A 15,943-nucleotide genomic window follows, 5' to 3' on the forward strand; every position below is an offset into this window, starting at 1 on the left:
TGAAAAGAGCATACAAAGAGATTTGCCATTTTGATAACTATTTATTTTTCCCTGTATTGATCAAAATATATACTGTGACTTTGGAATACACTACTTATTAATAAAGCTGAATAGGATTTTCCATCAACATTACTTCTCTTTTAAAGACAAATTCAGATTTTGTATTTTGAAAATAAAATGTTAAATACCTACTTTTCTAAACCGGTTTGAAAATTGTAATTAGAAAACTGAAATTAAATGTATGTTTAATAGTAGGAAAAAGTGATCACCTGGATGTAATATAAATGAAAATGCAAAAAAAAAAAAAGGTATTTCTGTTTTCATCCAATCTGATTTTAACTTGTATTTATAGACTAGAGAGGATTTTTAAGAGTGACATTTGTCTTGGAGACAAAGAGCTCTCTCTATTGTTTTTTAAGTCTGGCAGCTCTTTTATACTTACTGTTTTATGTAATGATGAGAACGAGGCATAAAAGACTCTCCTGGCTGCTAGATGATTCTCCCTATTAAGAATTTCTCAAAACCAAAATTTTAATGAATTATGTCTCATATTTCCCTACAAATACATATTTTCAGTGGATTTTTTAAACAAAGCTACTTTTCCTAGTGTTCTTGTGGGTCTTTCCTCATTACAATAAGACAGTAATTTACTGGACTAACAATAGGTAGCACTTGTTGTTTGAAATGCTGGTCATCAGAATTTTCTGTCTGTGCAGACACTCCACTGCAGCTTTAATAAAATACCTTGTTACGGCTGTATTAAATCTGTATTCTGTTGGCATGACTTTGCATTCTCTGCCAAGGGCACTTCAGCTCATTTGTATGAAGATAAAGTAGGTAGGCAATTCCGCGTTCGCCAACTTGCCTTTGATCTGCTGGCAAGAATATGGAGTTTATACATACAGAATCTCAGTTTAATGACTGACTGAGCAGGACAGACTTTTACAGCTTTGGATAACAATGTGTTTCCTTCTATACTGCATCTGTCTTCATGCCTTTTACTTGAGATACAAAATATACACCTAATTTTCCCTTTAAATCTTGTGTTTGCAGACAAGAGATTGTTCCTTTGTGAGCTGTCCAACTTTCTGCTACAACTCCAATATATTAGATGCACATGGTTGAATACCTTTAAACCCTGCTGGCACTGGATAAACTGGTGAAAGTTGGAAATATTTTTCTCTAAAAATGGAAAATTTTCCTGCATAAAGAATGCCGAATATTTCCAAACCCCTAATTTTTTTTTTTTTTTTTGCCATAGAGGATTTTATTAATCAAAAAAAACCCATTCGTTGGATTGTTCTTAATAAGCTAGACATATAACAAATAGAGTAAAAAAAATATTTGGACATCTTTTATGAACCTCACTAATTAAATACTTTTGAACTGTTCTTGGCACCATAACTAGCCTGAACTATATCATATTAGGTCATTGCCTTTTCCCCTCTTGTATTATTATTCTTTTTATGCTCAATTGTGGTAGTTAGCATTTATTTCTTACCACACCCATTTAAATTTGATCTGAGATTTATTAAAACTATTATAATAATATCTGTCTAGGCCAGAAGTTTCCCAGAAGATCATAGCTTATTTAGCTTTTTAACAGTTAAAAGCAATTCTTAGAGGGATTCAGGTATTGTATCTTGGCATTTCATACTTTTTGATATATTTTATGAGTTACACTCTCACATATTTTTATCTCTATATATTTAAAGTTATATAGATGCAGTTTTATGTGGGGTGTGGTGTAGGTATGCACCATATACTTGTAACTACTTTCAGCACAATATGTAGATAAAGCCCTGAAGAACAGCACAGCTGTTCCCAATGCCTGTCACCAGCATGACTGACACCTGAGACACATTCCTGGCTGAAGACACTGGAGAAGAGGCTAAATGTTTGGCTATACATCCCAAACCCAATGCATGTTTGTGGGACAACAAGCAAACTTAAATGCTGGTCATGATAGATATCAAATAAACAAAGCTCAGCTTCAGAGTCCAAAAGCCATGAGGGATAGAGGAAGTATGGAAACAGTGAAAACCAATCAACCCTTCTTTGCCTCCTGGAAAGCCATTCAATCCTTCAGCTTTCCCATACAACTATTAGTCTTCAGGTTTTGGTCAGGTCTTGGTCAGCTGTTGGTGTGCAAGCCCATCACAGGTGGGTTTTTGGTGGGCAGGTTAGTGTGAAATGCTGCTTTTATGTAACCAGCTCAGTAGAGTGGAATAAGTTAAAGGGAAATGTATCTGCTGGTCCATTGGCTCTACTGCCTTCTAAAATGTGAAACTCCTCTCGTGGACCTAGAGGATACATGAACAAGAATCAGGGTCATGCAGGAAAGGTGAGTCCATATGTGGACTGCAAAAAGGTTTCCTTGTGTGAGGATAGGGTCACATCAGCTGTTGTGCATTACCTCAGTGCTGCTGACACTTCAACACACTCCACCACATGCTCAAAAGTCAGATCAACCAAGCAGAAATGAGACAGGTGGATGGGAGGTCTGAGTAACTTATATCTCAGACATAATAAATTTATTTTTGATGTGTAACTAGGTGAGAGCTGGGCTGTGTTAAGTCTAATAGGTTCCCAAACTCAAAAATGTTACCTAGAAACAGTTATGATCAAGAAAATATGTCTGATAAAATCAAGACTTTGAAAGAGTTAAGCAGTGAGAATTTAAAGGTTATAATGATTTAAAAACTAAGGTTTTCTGGAGCTAGAACCTGGCTGAAGGCCTTGAGAGGATCAGTAGACTGCCAGGGAAAAACAGGTTACCCAGAAAAAATAAACAGATAAATTCCCTGAATTTTTAAAGTGAGATTACTGTGGTTGCATAAATATGTGCTGTTCATTTCATAGCTATTTGCTGAAATAGTATGATAAGAAATGAAGAAATTTAGTGTGACCCAAAACCTGCATTGCTTTGGTAACAGTCACTGTTGTGAAGAATCCTCTGTGAAATTTCTTGTATTTTAGGAGGTGATTATAGCCTGCAGAGAGATTAGGGAGAAAAGGATGAGATACCCATGGGTGCTTGGAGATGCCTGTGTAACAGAGGCAAAGAAAAGCCAGGGAGATTTTCTTTGTAAAGCCTGAGGCTAAATGTCTGAAGAAGTGAGTTGAAGGCAATGGAGTATACTCTGAGCTTGCCTGCACATTTAGAGAGAAGATAAGGGCAGACTCTTCCTTGTGCTGGAAATCTGTTGAGTCACTACAAGACATCGTTCCCACAGGAAAAGCAAGGATGATGGCAGTGCTGCCTCGGCTCTGTGGGTATGTATGCAGTGCTTAGGGTTTGAGTGTGGGGAATGTACTGAGAGAGCAAGCTTTTCCAGAAGAAAGCAGGAGAACATGAATAAAAACCACTTTCTCTCCACCAGCGATTTCCAATGTTTCTTTCCAGCTTCTGATAGTGTGGTGAAAATCAGCTCCACGTCAGCAGAATCCACCTGGGTTTCCAGCAGTGTAACTAAGATTAGATGAAGAAGTTTTGTCTATATCTATAGCTAGCTATACCTATATATCCAAAGCTTGCTGGCATTTCCTAGATAAATCTACCTTTAAATTTATCTGTAATAGTGCTATGCATTAGAATCATGACTTCTTAAGGAATCCAGTGAATTGTGGTGAGTGCTAGCTGCAGTTAATTTGGCTCAGTCTGTTCACTAGTGGCAGTATTTAGTCAATGGCTGAGCAAGGCTGATTCCTCAGATGGTGTAAATCAGCCCAGCACCACTGACATTAATAGATCTTTGCCAGTTTACATCAGATAGGAGCCTCTCTTGCTCTTTCTTCCTAAAATTTATGAGGATTATGGAGATGAGCTGTAGCCCTAGTGGCAAATGTATCATTTATACATGCTAGGTCTCTGCATAGTGTGATTGCTGTGCTCTCCAAATCTTTACAGACATTCTATGATATATGTGATGACTAAGTAGTGGAAGTCAACAGTAAGAAGAGTAGGCACAGCATATGGTATTTTTCTTTTGGGTACTTTTCACTTATCTTTCTTTAAGGGTTAAATTATACTCAATAAATAATTTTATTGAGTTATTAGCATTTCAAGTCATCTTTACAGTTCGTTTTCTTCTTTGCTACTTAATCTCTTCATCATCAAACTACTTGCATCATTTTCAAGGTCTGAGCATTCTCTTATCATAGCTTATTCATTTGCTGCCTACCAAGGACTGAGGACCTAAAGGCACTGTTGAGCTCACATTTCACACAGAACTGCTGAGTCTGTTCTGTGAATGTTGTAGATCTGTGAACTATGGTAAAAATAAAAACTTATACTAAGAAAACCAGAGCCCTGTGAATCCTGAAAGCAACATTTATTGTGTCTCCAATGAAGACATCTCTGAATAAATTCAATATTTCATTTCTAGATATCTATGCTTTAGTATCAGAGAAATAAAATTAATTAAACAGAGACATGGAAGGAAAATAACAAGTAAATACACATTTCTTTTAAGAGCCACTCTGTCACCAACACCTATTTCTTTCCTTTTCCTCTGCGACCTAGAAATAGGAAAAAATGTACCTTGGAAAAATTTGAACATGAAGGCTCTATATTTTTTTTGTCTTTCTTACCTCATGGTATATTTGAGTTACTTCCTCTTGGTTTGCTACAGAGATTAAAATTGATAATAGTTATATTTACTTTGCTGTTTACACATCATCACTGAGGATGTCAACTATGAAATACCACATGCCATCTAACTACTAGCAAAGAATTAAATTTAAACTTATATGTTTCTATAAGGTTGATGACAAAGGTTACTTTCCCAGTAACTTCTGATCAAAAGATCTCACTTTCAGGAAGAGCATGGAGTCCTTGAGGACTTGTGGTGCCAGCTCTGGCTCCAAGAACAGCAAAAGGCTTGCCTTTCCCCTTTGAGAAATACAATACTAGTGCGAGGTGAGTACAAGTGTAGGGTAATATGATGGACATGAATGTTTTTAAATGGCTGGGGAGAGCAAAGAAATATCATATGAAATGTCAGGAAATGACATGGGAGGAGATGGAAAAGTGCAGTAGTGCCTGAGCAAGTGCTGCTGACCAGAGAAAGCAAGCCCCTCTTGGCACTTCAGCCCTGATACAGATGGACACGGGTCCACAGCTCTTCATGTGTCAAACAGATGCTAGAAATAGAGAACCTGAATATTGCAGCAAAGAACATATTTGTCTTTCAGCAACATTTAGTCCAAGCTCAAATCAGGCGCCTCAGGGCTTTACACAATGCAAACAGAAAGACATTTTTCTCCTGCAGACTTTAGAATACAAATAGTCCATCCAAAGCATAGGAGGAAGAACTCCTCCTCAGTTGTACACAGCAGATTAAATTGCTTGTTAATTACATTAAATTCTGTTCTGTGGTTTGTTTCACCCAAGATCCACCCCTCCTTCTGGAGATCAGTTCCTCCCAAAATGGCACTCAGACTCTAATACAGGTTGTTGAGCAGCAGATGTCAATGACAACACTGTAGGAGTAGAGCAGGGCTCTGTTTGTTGATCATTAATAACAGAGACACATGATAATAACAGATTCACATGACTTCTTAATGGTCTCAATGCTACTGTCTGCTGCTGCCTATATGCATGCCTTCTACTTGACCTTCACTGCCTTAGTTCCAGTTAGAAGTCAAGGTAGAAATAATTTATAATTATATCACTGCAGATATAGGCATTTTTCTGTTCAATTTTTTCTCTCAGTTTCCTCTGTGAATCATATATGACCATGTGTGTTTACCACACGGAAGAAGAATGAAATCCAGTTGACAATTTCAAGAAAATTAATCAGAATAGGATTCAAAAGGTACTAAAGTCTGGTTTGTTCATGAAAATATGTCATGAAATAGAATTCCAATACACAGCTGTCCTGAATGAAGGGATGGCTGACCTTGCTGGACACAGAAAAGCAGCATAAGAAGCAGCTACAATGAACACTTGAGAAAAGCTCTAGGAGGAGATGACAGATATTGAGTGCAACAAGAAATGAGGCAGCCATAAGAAAATAAGTTTTAATTTGGTGCTCCTAGAAATGGTCTTCCTAACTCTGTAAAAACTGGATAACCTCATAAGGGAAAGCTGAGGCGCAAGAACTGATCTCTTCACTCTCGTGACCAGTGAGAGGACTTGAGGAAATGGCATGAAGCTGAGCTGGGAGGTGTTTAGGTTGGTTATCAAGAAAATGTTTTTCACCAAAAAAGTGTTGAGCACTAGAACAGGCTCCCCAGAGAGGTGGTCACAGCACCAAGCCTGACAGGGCTCAATAAGCATTTGGACAATGCTCTCAGGAACATGGTGGGATTCTTGGGGTGTCTGTCTGGGCTTAAACCATGGCACCTGGACTTGTACTTGATGTTCCTGATGAGTCCCTTCCACACCAGATTCTGTGATTCTGTGAATCAGAATGGTTGCAGGTCATCTAAACACAGGGCATATTCACTTGCTAATCTGGTTTATTAACTAGGCTATTTGTTGGCATACTCTTATTACTCCTTCTCTGAATGCATTTATGGCTCAAGATGTGCTTCTCAAAAAACCAGAATCTTATTAGAAAATTGAACAGATAGACTGCCAATGGAAGCAAAGCCCTTCTGAGCTTTCCTGTATACAGTGCAAACACACTATAATGGCAAGCATGGATTTATTTGGGCCACTGTTACTGAGATGAAGCAAAGAAGGCTGGCACAGAATAGGTGGGTGTGCCCATCAGATTCTCAGGGTTTTACAGGCTCCAGGATCAGATGAGAACACAAACTCTGTGTGTAGTTGATGCCACTAATGCATTCATTCTTTTATCTATGCATTAAAACCACAAAGCAGTCAATGTATTTTTGTAGCAATAGGGACGAGAAACTATTGAGTGCCATATGTCAGCCTAATTTAAGAAATTATATTATGGTTTATTCCCAGCCTAGGATCAGGTAGGTGACATAGAAATCAAAATGTCAAAGGAGTTTTGGCAGATACTTCCAATTCCTAAAGAACAGCTCTAAAAATTACTTTAAAAGGAGAATGTAGTGGAAAGTGCAGTATTTTGACAGAACAGGAATGACTGCTCAATTCTCTTGCTGAGCTTACTGTTCTTATTTACCAGCTGGCTTTGAGTATGTCTTTATTGAAGATATACAAATATATATATATATATATATATATATACGAGTGTGCGTGTGTGCACACACACAGGGACACACATATATGAGTATTCTAGAGCTCCTGACATCAGTTATAAATGTCCTCTGGAATTTCTAAAGCAAAACTTTAGCACTGTATTCTTTAACCTGCAGGTAAAAATTCATCATGCTCAAAATGATTTTAAGCCCTGCTTGATGCTACTTCAAACTCTCCAAATTGCTCTGTAACCTCTGTCATTAAAAAGGTGCAGGCTGGTTGTAAATCATTTTAGCTGCTTCTGCTGCTGCTTATTCAGACAATAACAGAAGTCAGGACCCTACTGAAGCAGAACTCATGACACAAGGACCTGTATGAAGATGAGACAGAAAGACAGTTTATGCACTGTGAGTGTGAAATCTTCTGTTTTATACACATCCAGTATATTTGATAGACAGTTTTCTTCCCTCTTTGCCCCTTAGCTCCAGGTAAAGGTGGGTCTGGCTTGTGTCTTACAGGGAAGTAGAGACTGTTTTTTGTCTTCTAAAGTCTGAGATTAGTAAAGAGAAGAGCACTTTGTGGATCTAGAAGACACCACCAGAGTAACATAAATATACACTTACAAGTTCTGCTAATTAAACTATTTTATGGTTACTCTGGTGCTCTTACTGCAGAGAAGAGTTCTTATACTATATATACACATTTCTGAAAGAGCATAAATGTTCTAGCAAAGGTATTCTGAGCAAATAATATGGTTCATGATGGCCTTCCTCACATAGCCCATATTCTTCTTTTTCCTCTTACTTTTAGTATTGAATTTATCTTATCCCTTTCCCCCTCACATTATTAGATATTATTAGCGAATCAGATTTATTTCATCTGTTCATTCTTTGTAACAACTGTTTTTTTTACTCTGTTTTATGATGTCCTGGTTTATTTCTATATAATAATAATAATAATAATAATAATAATAATAATAAAAATAAAAAAAAATAATAATAGTAATAATAACAACTTATAATAAATATGAAATACGTGAGTACTTCCAGGTACTCACTCAGGCAAATAAATATTTTCATGCTGGTGTGCACAATAATGTACATGCAGTAAGATGGACAAAAGTTAAGAGAGCTGCTAGCTGTCCCTGTGGCTAGGTTTTTTTCTGTAACACCATGTTTCTCAGATTGTCACACACTCAAGGAAGAGTTATCTGGGGGTAAAACCTTCCTCTCCTACACTGGTATACACTGGTATATAATGGTGAATTTGAGGTAAATTGCAGTATCTCTGCTGGTCAGAGATACTGGAACACAACGCAATGAAGAATGCTTTTCCTGTTTTACAACAGAACAGCTGTGACTGACCTCTCCCTGACCAGCCCCAGAGCTGCAAAAGATTAAGTTTGAAATGTGAAATTTAGCATGAAAATACTGTGAACTTCACTGATGGGTAAATGGATGGCCTAATCGTAATGGAATTAGCTTTGATTTGACTATGTTAAGGTTATTTTAAAAAGCATCTTTCAAGGCAAAAACTTACTGTAAAGCTGTGGAATATGTACCTACAGATGACTGATTACACATATCGCCCTAGTATTTCAGTATTGCAGTAAATTTAGCAGATGCCAGGTGGAAACTGGATTCGGTCATAGATCCAACATGCTTGTGTTGGATTTTCAGTTCAGCTCCTGACATTATGTTATTCTCCAGTTGAAATATCAGCTCTCATTTTTAAGCAAGATATTTTCTTCTAGGCTACCCTCCCCAGTGAGCCCTACGGAGCTACCCCTTGCTGGTGAGCAGCAGAGGCTCCTGAGTGTGTGGGCAGCCTCAGAGGGACTGCGGCCACAGCCTGGCCCGGGGGGTCTAGAGGGAAGGCTGCTGGTGTTGTCAGAGGCCAGGACAGCATGGGACAAGGCAGGAGGAGGAGAAGGGCTCAATTCTTTGCTTTTAAGGGAGTAGAGAACATGACTGTTTCCCACACTGCTGCTCTGGTGGACAAAGAAACTGTTATGGATATGATGGTAACTCGTGCTGGTAGAACATGATTATTAGAATAATATAATATGAAGCTTTAAAATCACACCAGCAAGAGAGAAGGGGGATTACTTCACAGGGTGATGAAAACCGAAGCTGGCAGCCGAGGAGGAGGTGCATCATTAACATGTGAAGTAAACCTAGCCTGTACAGGAGATGGGCACTCCCGATGGCATGAACGAGAGAACGCCCAGCGACGATGGCCCATGGAGACATTCATCTCAGATAGACAGGACCATCAAGGACATACTGAATGAAGGATTCTGGGAACTGGAGGCAGATACACATCAGTTCCCGGACAAGGCTTTGTCCAGCACGGGACAGAGAATGGACACAACATGAATATGAAAAACTACAAAGAAGGACAAAGAGACTCCACCGTGGCCAAGAAAAAGAGTATAAAACTCCAACTCTGCCAGGCGGCATTGGTGAACAGGGTGATGCGGTGCGATAGAGCCTGAATCTCAGTTCACCCAGCTCCAATCCTGGGGTTGGTGCTGCCTTTGATTGTTGGCAGTCGCGACTGTATATCGGTCGCAAATAAATTTTATTTTTATTTTTTATTAAAATTGGCTGGATCAGTTTTTACCTATAACAGAAACCCTTGCAAACTCTTATTGAAATAAAAAGTAGTTTACTTCTTTCCCTTTTTACTAGTCCAGCTTAGGGGAGGAGGAAAAGTGAAGCAAGGAAGAGCTTTGCCTTCATGTATAAATATAAATTTTTTTCAGGATTTCCCAGAAGTACCCCACATGTGTTTCACAGAAGACATGTTAGCCATTATGGCTGATTGGAGAGTTAAGATGCTTATCTTTAATCACTTTAGAAACAGAATAAATTAGTGTTTAATAATGTAATGAATTTTTTTTTTTCTGTAAATACCATGTATCATTTTCAAGACAAAGTTTATATGCTGAATCTTGTAGAGGGACTCTCCTGAAAGTCCAAAATAAAATACTCTATTAAGATATGCCTACATATGACATAAATCAAATAGAATTAGATAAATGAAAGTCTTGCTTATCTGTTATCTGTGTGCTTACCTACAATGCCTTATTAAAATAGTTTTGCATCAAATATGATGTGAAAGCAGAAATCTTTTGAAATACAAAGCCTTTCAAAGTTTTCCACAGACAAATAGGAGGTTTTTTTTTTTAACAAAAAGGAGATAATAAATTGCATTGCTACAGGGCAAACATTTTTAAAAAATGTATTTACGACACCAAAGGAATATATCACACTGAATTTGTGACTTTTTTCATATTTGGCATCCCTGGAAATCACTCCCTTGGCTTGTGCAATTAGTTTTTCCTGGAGGTCTGCCTCATGCTTTTGTGTCTTCCTAATTAGCTAGGAAAAGCTTTTACTTGCAACTGTGTGACAGGTCTATTCCTGTAAACTAAAAAAGAAACAATTCATATGGAGGTTTAAAATCAGGACAGTCATTTGCTTAGGAATCAAAGTTTAGTTAACAACTATATTTATCTAAAAAACAATCCTAAGGCGATACACAAATATGAACGTTTTAACAGAAAATCTTTCCTACTTTTATCTCTTGGCTATGTAAATGAATAAAACAAGGAGCAGCAGAAAAAGATTCACACAGACTGAAGGATGAAAACAAATCCATGCTTGTCATCACTGTATAAGATGGAAAGGTCCAGGCACACATATATATTTATTTATATTTAATGTCTTAGTGAAATAATAAGAACATTTTTGCTCTGATTGTATTGATAAGAAAATAAATGAAAAACTATCCTTAGACTGGGCTGAGACTTTGTTTTTCTTGCACTGTCTCAGGAATTCTTCTAGTGCTCTGTGAGTAGTTTCACAGGTTTTCATTTTCTGATATACAAAGACTCAAGGAGTCTGAACAGGAAAAGGGAAAGAAACATTAATTTGATCTGTTTTTGTGGAGAACTTTGGAAATCTTTGCAGCACTCATCTTATCTGCGCAAAATGTAGAAGTCCAGACTGAGCTATTACAGTTCCCAGCCTGAGCTGAAATAGTTATTCCTCAAAAAAATGATCTTTTCTGGTTAGCTTCCACACTACATCTTGTCTATGGAGAAGAGTATGAGGGTTTGCAGAGGTGTAATGACAGCCAACAATGCAGTCACACACATCTGCTTGACTGCTTCCTTCTGCTGGAATGGGGGGGAGAATCAGAAATGTAAAACTGAAAAAAACCTTGTGGGCCGAGATAAACACAATTTAATAGGTAGAACAAAAACTGCACATGCAAGCAAAGTAAGACAAGGAGTTCATTCACCACTGTTATGATCCTATTATTGAGAGATACCTCTGCCCAAATTAAGGTGCAAATAACACCATCTGCTGAAGTCAATAGTATGGATTTTATAACAATAAAATGTGATGCTAGAGAGATAGAAAGAAATAGGAAAGAGAGGAGAGAGAGGGTGCAGAAGTGAGAGAGATTAATCAAGCAGAAGATATTCACTCCCTGTGTATCCAACAGCATCCCACTGGTCCTTCTACACAACCTTTCAGTGGTGGGGGTGCTGAGGTTGTTGAAAATGTTCACTATTTATGCATTTTAGCCACCAAAGGAATAAATGCTCTTTGTCTACACAGTTCTGTTGGTTAAATAATTCCCTTGCTTCTAATGCTGATTAGTCCTCATGCTCAGTCTTTCTTCTCTCGAGTTTCTTGGGGTGTGTTTCTTGGGTCAGTGGACCGTAAGTTGGTGGTCATGATCTCCCCGTTGACAGAATTGCCTTTTACCAAGCTGGGGCTGATTTCAGCACAGTTGCTGAGTTGCCTTCCCTTGTGGCCCATAAATTCTGTATTTTTTTTGTCCAATACATTCTTCTCCCCAAGACTTGTTAACCTCCCCCTTGGTCTGAGATAACACCCAGACAAATAGTACCACCTTTATTTTATTTGAAGTTTCTGCTGTGGTGTCTTAACTTACAGTCCAAGTTCCAGGTATTTACAGAGGCATGTCTGGGGGGGCTTTGGTGGTCGTTGGTGGCCACAGATGCCATCAGTCCCATAATTTGGGGTGATCTTTGTTTGATGGGTGATATGCATATGAGCAGTTGCTCGTCTACACAGTTTGCACAGTGGGAATTTTTGTCCTCATGCATTAACCAGGATGTGCTAAACAGATATCTTGCCTCCCCTAGGCCTGGAGTTTGTCACTCCATTCTGTCACTCCATTCTGAACTCATCTCATGGCAAAGTCATTCTGTGGCCTTAAGAGTTTTTTAGACAAGGAACTGTGCTCTTTAAATGCTCTCTTAAAACCACTTCCCATAGTAGGCAAGTATTTGGCCATCCCCAGGAAAGCTGTAATTCATCACATGCAACAGTGACTTTGGAATAAAATTACCATCATTCAGAATGTTCACCCATTCTACTACTTACCCCAGATTTATTGCTGAGCATGATGCCACGTGGTGTGGTATATCTGTTTGATCAGCTGGCATCAGCTGTCATGGTTGTGTCCCCCTCCCAGCTCTTGTGCCCTTCCAGCCTACTCGCTGGTGGGCTGGGGTGAGTGTCAATGAAAAACTTAATTCTGTGCTAACCCTGCTCAGCAGTAACTAAAACAGCCCTGTGTTATCAACACTGTTTCCAGCACAAATCCAAACCGGAGCTCCACATTAGCTGCTATGAAGGCAATCAACTTTACTCCAGTCAAAATCAGCACAAAGGTGTACACACAATTATGTTTTCAGTGTCTGTGTCAATTTTTTCTCCATCAGGATACACTGAAACCTTATTTATGATTTTATAGAGGTGGTGTGATTTCTTCTCTATAGGTAACCACACTTAATTTTCAAGTCAGTTTGTTTTGGTTCATGACTTAACATTCATTGTCTTCTTCAGCAGTACCTGGTAAGTATATCCTCCCTCTCCACAGCAAATGAATATAAAAAAGAAAAAGCTGCTTGTGTTCCCCCTCTCTCTGGTAGAGGTTCATGCTCCACTGCTAACTACTAAAAACTGAATGCACCGATTCCATCAGCATGGTTCACAGGCTGTGAAGAGTGAAACTAGATAATCCTGAAAATGTACATGAATAAATGAATAGCCCACTTCTAAAGGAATGGAAAGCAATTTTGGGCAGACGCAGGATATTTCAACGTGTGTCATCGGAAATTTTTATGAGTGCATGGAAGTTCATATCCAAGTATCTTGTCTGCACAAACTTTGACAAAGCTTTGGCCCACTGCCTCTACAAGATAGGTGTGTAAGTCCTCTAGGAAGTTAAATATTTATAAAATTTTTTGGACATTAAGATGGAACTACATTCTCTAATGACACAGCAAACAGTATCTCCTTTAAATTCTCCTGAGAAAAAGTGGTGAAACTCAGCTAAAAAGCAAGATTTAATTTCTTGTTTTCCTTTACTCTGTACCTTCACTTTAAATAAAAGCAGCAATTACACCTGAACAAAACATGTATTCTAATTTTAATAAGGTGTTACACACTTATAAACCCTTCTAAAAATCACTTTGTAGTTATACTATTCCACTAGTGATTGTGGGAAAAAACGGAAATTCTAACTTTGGTTATGGAACAATCATTTACATACTTTGATTTATGACAAATATGATAACCTAGCAGAGTAATGTGATACTTCGTCAAGATTTTGAGAATACACAGACACAATCCTGAAAGTAAGTCTGAAGTGTTTCTTTATTCTAAGTAATTTCTGTGATAGCAGAAAAATTGACATTACCTATTTAGGTTCAACTCAAAACAGACATAACAAAAAGCAAGTAAATTTTTTTCTAATTATGTACAGATAAAAGGTGCTACTTTGCAAGTCTCCAATTATTGGAAAGATCATGACTTGTTACTGTATAAGTAATGTGAGTAGAGCATATCATGACAAGCAGACTAATAGAAAAGGACACTGGGTTAAAAAAGCAATAAAAGAAACCTGGAAGCATGCAAGAAAGTTCTGCAGTTTCAAGAACAACAAGACAAAGGTAACACAAAAATAAGGAGGTGAATTTTATGAGCTGTAATGACAGACACAAGTGTGATACAGGCACAGTGCATACTTGGCACTGGTGGGGCCACACCTCAAATCCTGTGTTCAGTTTTGTGCCCCTCATTACAACAAAGGCATTGAGGGGCTGGAGTGAGTTCAGGGAAGGGTAACAGAGCTGGGGAATGGTCTGGAGCAGAAGTCTGATAAGGAGCAGCTGAGGGAGCTGGGGGTGTTTTGCCTGTAGAAGAAGAGGTCCCTTATCACTCTACAAAAGCCTGAAAATAGTTTGTGGTGAGATGGGTGTTGGTCTCTTCTCTCAAATAATGCAACAGGAAGAGAAGAAATGACTGCAAGTTGTGCCTGAGGAGGTTTGGATGAGATATGAGGAAAAATTTCTCCAACGAAAGGGTGTTCAGGCATTGCCCATGGAAGAGGTGGAGTCATCATCCTTGGAAGTATTCAAAAAGTGTGTGAGTGTGGCACTGGGGTCATGGTTTAGTAGGCAACAACGTGGTGCCGAGTTAACAGTTTGACTCAATGGTCCCAGAGGTCTTTTCCAACCTTAATGTTTCTATGATTCTACATAATGACTAGGAGAAGGAAGATTGTTCAGACATGATTAAGTGACAACTACATAATGTTACGATAAAAATAAAAACCAAGATGAAGGCATGGAGTTCTATGCCTATTTTCATTATTCAGAATAATTATAAAAACTTCATGTAAGTTAGTAAGAAAATATCCCCATTTGCCACATAATTATTGTCAATGACTCACCAAGAAAGTAATTAATCTAGGCATTTTTTGTGGTTTCTGTCAAGCACCAGTTCTAAATCACCACAAAAAAGAGACATGGCACATGTTTAAAGTAGCTCAGGCCACAGAGACAAATGAGCTTGAATGGGATGGAAGTATAAAGATGTCTGCATTAACAAGTAATGCAGGTCAACAGGACTGTATCTGCAGAGAAACAGATGGCACTCAGGAGCTGACATTCATTCCATAAGCATTTAGAAGGATTATTACTTCAGGCAGTCTCTAAACCAAACCCATGGATTCAATACCTGGGAGTAGTTAAGAGAGCATCAGAGGTACCCCTGGAGTGCATATTTCATTTTAGATTCATACAAAAGATTCTAGCTGTCATCCCAGAGACTGCTCTGAAATGAGAATCAAAGCACATTTGAAGGGTTGTTCAGAAGATTGGATTCAAAACCTGTATTAGATCTGAAGTAAAATGTTAATGCAGATGCACCAAACATACACACATATCTCTGGGAAACAGAGCAAAGATTTGCACTGAGATCTGTGCTGTTTTCACTTGCCATAGCAGAACTTTTACTGGTATAAAACTTTTTATTTTCTATGAATGTCTATATGTTTTTTTACTTAAGAGGCTGTGATCTTTCTGTCTTGGAGAAAGTAACATATACTTTATAACATACATAACATTATAGCATAGGTTTAAAAAGATGAAAAGATGATTAAGAGAAAAGAGAGGATAGCTGAAAGGGCTCAACATTTTAAAAGTATAAGGTTTTAGATAAATATACTCTTCTTATTGTATATGTGTCCTCTTCTCTTAGAGACGAGGATGTTACGGGAGGCTGTGCTGAGGGCTTTGCAGAACTCCAGATAAATGACATCTGTGTCCCTTCCCTTGCTCACTGATGCAGTCACTCCATTACAGAAGGCTGCTGGGCTGGCCAGGCAGGACTTGGCCTTGGTGAAGCCCAAATCACCTCCCTGTTCTCCATGCGCCCTAGCATGGCTTCAGGGAGGATCTGTTCCATGATCCTCCTTTTGACCCTTTTT

Source organism: Pyrgilauda ruficollis, unplaced genomic scaffold (assembly GCF_017590135.1).
Source record: "Pyrgilauda ruficollis isolate IOZ18807 unplaced genomic scaffold, ASM1759013v1 scaffold29, whole genome shotgun sequence".
Taxonomy (NCBI): domain Eukaryota; kingdom Metazoa; phylum Chordata; class Aves; order Passeriformes; family Passeridae; genus Pyrgilauda; species Pyrgilauda ruficollis.